Genomic DNA, 7,500 nt, shown 5'->3' with positions numbered 1-7,500 from the left:
CGAAGTTTAGCGTTCATTTGACTTTGTACATAGTACAGACGAAGTACGACGTTAGCGAAGTACGGCACTCAAAATCGTGATTTTCTTGTACGACGTTTATTTGCACGCGCTGTCGACTGCGACGAGGTTTAGCGTTCACTTGACTTTGTACATAGTATAGACGAAGTACGACGTTTGCGAAGTACGGCACTCAAAATCGTGATTTTCTTGTACGACGTTTATTCGCACGTGCTGCCGACTGCGACGAAATGCAGCGTTCATAGTACAAACGAAGTACGACGTTCACAAAGTGATGAAGTAAAACGTAAACAATAAATAATAATAATGCAACCCACAATACACTAATTGTGTATTAAAATTGCATAACCTACACGAAGTACGACGTTCAAGAATACTAAAGAATTTTATTTGTGTTGTATATAATGAAAAAACAGCAAATTTTTTTGCAAATTACGTATCTGTAAATAAATGTAAACATTTAGCAACTAATCAAAATTGTTTTTTTTGCCTAGATATTAAAGTAAAACATAAAAATACATTAAATTTATAAAATGCAACCCGCAGCACACTAGATGTGCATTAATATTGCATAACCTTCACGAAGTACGACGTCCAAAAATATTAATTTTTTTTTATATTGAGGTTAAAAGTGAGAAAACATAAATTAATAATAATGCAACCTGCAATACACTTAATATGTACTGATCTTGCATAACCTTTACGAAGTACTACGTTCAAGTATAAATTAATATTATTGTGACTCGCAATACACTAAATTTGTATCAATATTGCATAACCTACACGAAGTACGACGTTCAAGAATATTAAAGAATTTTATTTGTGTTGTATATAATAAAAAAACAGCAAATTTTTTTGCAAGTTACGTATCTGTAAATAAATGTAAACATTCAGCAACTAATCAAAAATGTTTTTTTGCCTAGACATTAAAGTAAATCATAAGAATACATTAAATTTATAAAATGCAACCCGCAGCACAACAGATGTGCATCAATATTGCATAACTGTTACGAAGTACGACGTCCAAAAATATTAAATTTTTTTTTATATGAAGGTAAAAAGTGAGAAAACATAAATTAATAATAATGCAACCTGCAATACACTTAATGTGTACTGATGTTGCATAACCTTCACGAAGTACTACGTTCAAATATAAATTAATATTATTGCGACCCGCAATACACTAAATTTGTATCAATATTGCATAACTTACACGAAGTACGACGTTTAAAAATATTAAATGTTTTATTTGTAGTTTGCATATAATAAAAAAAAAACAAATTTTGATGTAAATTACGTATCTATAAATAAACGTACACATTTAACAATTAAATAAACATAGTATTTTGGCCTAGATATTAAATTAAAACATAAAAATGCATAATATTTATTAAAATGCAACTTGCAATACACCAAATGTGTATTAATATTGCATAACCTTTACGAAGTACGACGTTCACGAAGTACGTCGTTTACAAAGTGCGACGTTTACGAAGTACGTCGTTTACGAAGTGCGACGTTCACGAGGTACGTCGTTTACGAAGTGCGACGTTCACGAAGTACGTCGTTTACGAAGTGCGACGTTCGCGAAGTACGACGTCTACACATTAGGGCACTCAAAATTATTGTTACGTTGTACGACATTCAGACGTTCCAACTGCGACTAACTACAGCATTCATTTGACTTTGCACATACGACGAACGAAGTACGACGTTTACGAAGTACGGCGCTTAAAATAATTTTGTTTTTATTAATTAATTATTTTTTTTAAAACAAACGTTTTTATAATTAAATTTTATAATGGTTTAAATATAAAATATGACTTTTTAATATTATCAATATTTAAAATATTTTCTCCCTTTTGTGTGTATGCCTTATAGTTATAGAGCTGTGCGCTTCGGTAGACGTCGCCTGTGGAGCTATGTCAGTGGAGCGGTGCGCACATCCAATACCGAGCGGCTGCCTCGATCGGTGTCGCGCTGGTATACATATGGTAGTGGTGTGTGTCGATGCGTTGAGTGAGGCGATATGAACGGTGTAACGGTTTAGTCGAAGTTTATCATAAATGACGACGACAAAACGACCGATTATGTATACGTTCTGCATTTGCTTCCAATTTATCGACGTTTATTGCACATTTCCGCTATCGAATTCGAATAGGGCTTTGCTTGCGAGATTGCTTTATTTTGTGATTTTGTGGCTCGCCCAGTTCCCCACAGCGAGATTGCGGATGCGGCAAAACGTATTCTCTTACGTTGGCGGTCCTTATGCAATCAAACTTTGTTGAACTAACAAATGTTTGTGATTTAAACAAACAAAAATAATAAATGCGTCAACTCTCTAATATCCGAGCGAGAATATTTATATAATATTCGTAACGTTTATGGATTCGAAAGAATTTCATAAATTCACGTCGCATTCAATCTTGCGAAGAGTGAAGAGAATGTTTGAACTTTTAAATCGGCAAAGGTAAAAAATAATATTATAAATATTATTATTATGCCTTTATTGACCGATATATGTGTTGTGGTGTTTAACGACTACGACGACGATGATGACGATACATTTATCTCTATATCGTACGAAGAAAAGAAGAAACAGCGTGGCGTTACTTTCTTATATGTTAGATTGTTTCGCACAAACGCGCATATTCTTCATCTTTATAAACGATGATGATGAGTATTTTATTCTCTCGTCTGTCTCAAAAAACACAAAAACACAGTTCCCTGGTTGATCCTGCCAGTAGTCATATGCTTGTCTCAAAGATTAAGCCATGCATGTCTCAGTACAAGCCAAATTAAGGTGAAACCGCGAAAGGCTCATTAAATCAGTTATGGTTCCTTAGATCGTACCCACATTTACTTGGATAACTGTGGTAATTCTAGAGCTAATACATGCAAACAGAGCTCCGACCGGAGACGGAAGGAGCGCTTTTATTAGATCAAAACCAATCGGTGGCGGTTTCGCCGTCATCGTACAACTTGGTGAATCTGAATAACTTTACGCTGATCGCACGGTCTCGCACCGGCGACGCATCTTTCAAATGTCTGCCTTATCAACTGTCGATGGTAGGTTCTGCGCCTACCATGGTTGTAACGGGTAACGGGGAATCAGGGTTCGATTCCGGAGAGGGAGCCTGAGAAACGGCTACCACATCCAAGGAAGGCAGCAGGCGCGCAAATTACCCACTCCCGGCACGGGGAGGTAGTGACGAAAAATAACGATACGGGACTCATCCGAGGCCCCGTAATCGGAATGAGTACACTCTAAACCCTTTAACGAGGATCAATTGGAGGGCAAGTCTGGTGCCAGCAGCCGCGGTAATTCCAGCTCCAATAGCGTATATTAAAGTTGTTGCGGTTAAAAAGCTCGTAGTCGAATTTGTGTCCCGCGCCGCCGGTTCATCGTTCGCGGTGTTAACTGGCGTTTCGCGGGACGTCCTGCCGGTGGGCTTAGCTCGAGAGGGCGGCCCAACTCAATCCCGCCGCGGTGCTCTTCATTGAGTGTCGAGGTGGGCCGGCACGTTTACTTTGAACAAATTAGAGTGCTTAAAGCAGGCTAAAACTTCGCCTGAATACTGTGTGCATGGAATAATGGAATAGGACCTCGGTTCTATTTTGTTGGTTTTCGGAACCCCGAGGTAATGATTAATAGGAACGGATGGGGGCATTCGTATTGCGACGTTAGAGGTGAAATTCTTGGATCGTCGCAAGACGGACAGAAGCGAAAGCATTTGCCAAAAACGCTTTCATTGATCAAGAACGAAAGTTAGAGGTTCGAAGGCGATCAGATACCGCCCTAGTTCTAACCATAAACGATGCCAGCTAGCGATCCGCCGACGTTCCTCCGATGACTCGGCGGGCAGCTTCCGGGAAACCAAAGCTTTTGGGTTCCGGGGGAAGTATGGTTGCAAAGCTGAAACTTAAAGGAATTGACGGAAGGGCACCACCAGGAGTGGAGCCTGCGGCTTAATTTGACTCAACACGGGAAACCTCACCAGGCCCGGACACCGGAAGGATTGACAGATTGAGAGCTCTTTCTTGATTCGGTGGGTGGTGGTGCATGGCCGTTCTTAGTTGGTGGAGCGATTTGTCTGGTTAATTCCGATAACGAACGAGACTCTAGCCTGCTAAATAGGCGTATTTCGACATCCCAAATGCCGGCTGGAGCCGGGTTCGCCCGGTCTCTATGTGCGGTTTTTACTGTCGGCGTACAAACAATTCTTCTTAGAGGGACAGGCGGCTTCTAGCCGCACGAGATTGAGCAATAACAGGTCTGTGATGCCCTTAGATGTTCTGGGCCGCACGCGCGCTACACTGAAGGAATCAGCGTGTCCTCCCTGACCGAGCGGTCCGGGTAACCCGCTGAACCTCCTTCGTGCTAGGGATTGGGGCTTGCAATTGTTCCCCATGAACGAGGAATTCCCAGTAAGCGCGAGTCATAAGCTCGCGTTGATTACGTCCCTGCCCTTTGTACACACCGCCCGTCGCTACTACCGATTGAATGATTTAGTGAGGTCTTCGGACCGGTGCGCGGTGGCGTTTCGACGTTGCCGATGTTGCTGGGAAGATGACCAAACTTGATCATTTAGAGGAAGTAAAAGTCGTAACAAGGTTTCCGTAGGTGAACCTGCGGAAGGATCATTAACGTGTAAATGTTGTTGTTTAGTTGTCACACATACACACACATTTTGTCTGTGCTGATCAACAAAAAACACACATACATACACTATTCGTATGATGATCAATTCTCATACAAAATTCTTTATTATGCGTCGAACGGAAAAGCAACAACGGGTCGTCTTGCATTAAGCGGATCTGTTGTTACGTTTTTCGATTTATTTTATAAATCGATTGTAAACGTGCCGTAAACGACGTTTTCAAAGAATTTTTTCGAACATTAACACGAATCAATATTGTCGAAAGATGGTTATGTGCTAACGTTTTATTATTGCTTTCGCAGTGCCGGTCTTAGCGTATTTCCATCATCGTATTCGCTTCGAAAAAAAGTACTAATACACAGTGGTGGTGTATAATTAATGTGCAAGAGATGTTGTTGTTGTTGTTGTAGTATTTGTATATGGTTGGAGTTATTTATAATAACAAACAAGAATGAATGAATGAATAATAATGGTGTCTGCCAATACGATCGTACTTTATGTACACGACTAAAACTTTATACATACAAACCATAATAATAAATAAACTCGAAACAACCAACAACAAAATTAATACGCTACTGTACATACAAATACACATTTATACATACCATCATTTTACTTAACCGATGGTGAGTGATGTTTGAAAAATAAACGCTTAGGCTTACGGTTTTGTAAGCCAGTCTTTGCGTATTTTCTTCATCGTATTCGCTTCGGAAAAAAGAAAATAAAGATGGTGTATAATTAATGTGTAAAAGAGATGTTGTAGTTGTAATTTAATTTGTAAATGGTTGGAGTTTATTAATAAATAAAAGGGGCTGTCTATTCGTCTGTACTTTATGTACAAGACTACAAAAACGTTTTATAACAATAAAAAGCTCGAAACAACCAATAACAAAATATACTACTACTATACTACTATACATACAAACGCACATTTATAAATACATAAAATCAATTTACTTTATCGATAGTGAGTGATGTTTGGAAAAAAACGCTTAGGCTTACGGTTTTCGGGTACCTGGGTTCCGCATGCGTCGAAGTAATAATTTACTTTAACGACGCGACGAACCGTAGGAATCTAAATAAAAAAGTTTATTAACTTTTTTAGATTCTGTGGGTTTTAAATGATATACGCCCGACTGACGAAGGAACGTTTTGCACTGCCTGTGCTTTTCTTTTGATTCGTTTTTATGTCGACGGACGTTCTTAGAATGCCCACCAAACGACGTATCACACAAAACACCCTACAATTGTATTGTTTGGTAAATATTGTTGTGATTAAGTTTGTAGCTGTGGCGTTTGTTTGAAGAAAACGTCTGGTTTTTCGACATATTTTCTATTTAATAAATATACATAATGCTTATCGCAAAAGGAGCAGAGTTTTATAGACAAAGTTGATAGAGAAAAAAAACCTAATAGATATATATACGTATTTATAAAACGTTAATATCATCGGGTTATTCTTTATGTAAACTTAAACTATAACTGCATACTCTTTTCGATAAGTAGAAACAAATGCCACTTTAATTAAATAAAATATTATAAAATATAACGCCGAACGTTTCTTTCGATTGGTCCGTTTCTCACATATACATCACAATTGTAATAACCTTAAGTAGTTATTTTTGTTGTTGTGTGATGATGAAACGATTTCGATGTGGAACGGTGCGTTATGTAATAATATTTTAAATTTGTTTGAAAAGATTACCCTGAACGGTGGATCACTTGGCTCGTGGGTCGATGAAGAACGCAGCTAATTGCGCGTCAACTTGTGAACTGCAGGACACATGAACATCGACATTTCGAACGCACATTGCGGTCCTCGGATATACTGTTCCCGGACCACTCCTGGCTGAGGGTCGTGTCAATTTCAAAGACTGCTCGGTTTTTGTCTTAAACACAGCGCACAATGTTGTGTAGACAATTACGTCGGAGCGTGTTGGGTGCAAATATGACGCGTTACTATAATTGTTAATTGATTGTCGGTTGTCATAATAAAATATTATGCAACGTAGACAACAATAAAAACAATATAAATAATAACGCGGCATCCTAAAACGCAATAGCGGCTGACATTCTTATTAGTTTGTTGGTACAAGTTGGTTTAGACGTAGCACGTCCGATATTAAAAAGCAGCCACAACGCTTAAATTTCGAACGAAGCGATCGTCGTGTCCGAGACGTTAAAGTTGTTTATATGCATATTTTATGCACTATAATTAACAACAACAACATTCTCGCAACGACGTCAGATCGATGTTTGAAATTGTTTGGAGGCAGCCATATAAACGGAATACGTGTAATTATCGTCTGACAAAATAAAGGCAAATTTATATTTGCGACCTCAGAGCAGGTGAGACTACCCGCTGAATTTAAGCATATTATTAAGCGGAGGAAAAGAAACTAACTAGGATTTCCTTAGTAGCGGCGAGCGAACAGGAAAAAGCCCAGCACTGAATCCCGCGGCCGAAACCGGACGCCGGGAAATGTGGTGTTAGGGAGGATCCGTCATCCCGAGATTGTGCGACGCGTCCAAGTCCATCTTGAACGGGGCCACAGCCCATAGAGGGTGCCAGGCCCGTAGTGACCGTTGCCGATAACGGGAGGATCTCTCCTCAGAGTCGGGTTGCTTGAGAGTGCAGCCCTAAGTGGGTGGTAAACTCCATCTAAGGCTAAATATGACCACGAGACCGATAGCGAACAAGTACCGTGAGGGAAAGTTGAAAAGAACTTTGAAGAGAGAGTTCAATAGTACGTGAAACCGTTCAGGGGTAAACCTGAGAAACCCGAAAGGTCGAAAGGGGAGATTCAGCGTGACTCGA

General features: G+C 39.4%; 2 non-coding genes across 2 annotated transcripts; both read left to right on the top strand.

Annotated features, from left to right (window-relative positions):
* The first annotated feature begins 2,742 nt into the window (after window positions 1-2,742).
* LOC135267636 (small subunit ribosomal RNA) lies at window positions 2,743-4,665 on the top strand. Its single transcript, XR_010336032.1, has one exon. It is a non-coding gene; the product is annotated as a small subunit ribosomal RNA (ribosomal RNA).
* Window positions 4,666-6,384: 1,719 nt separating this feature from the next.
* On the top strand, window positions 6,385-6,541 carry LOC135267634 (5.8S ribosomal RNA). Its single transcript, XR_010336030.1, has one exon. It is a non-coding gene; the product is annotated as a 5.8S ribosomal RNA (ribosomal RNA).
* The last annotated feature ends 959 nt before the right edge of the window (window positions 6,542-7,500 follow it).

Source organism: Tribolium castaneum, unplaced genomic scaffold (assembly GCF_031307605.1).
Source record: "Tribolium castaneum strain GA2 unplaced genomic scaffold, icTriCast1.1 ptg000066l, whole genome shotgun sequence".
Taxonomy (NCBI): domain Eukaryota; kingdom Metazoa; phylum Arthropoda; class Insecta; order Coleoptera; family Tenebrionidae; genus Tribolium; species Tribolium castaneum.
Note: the sequence above shows the minus strand (reverse complement) of the source record. Positions and strands in the feature narration are given on the sequence as shown.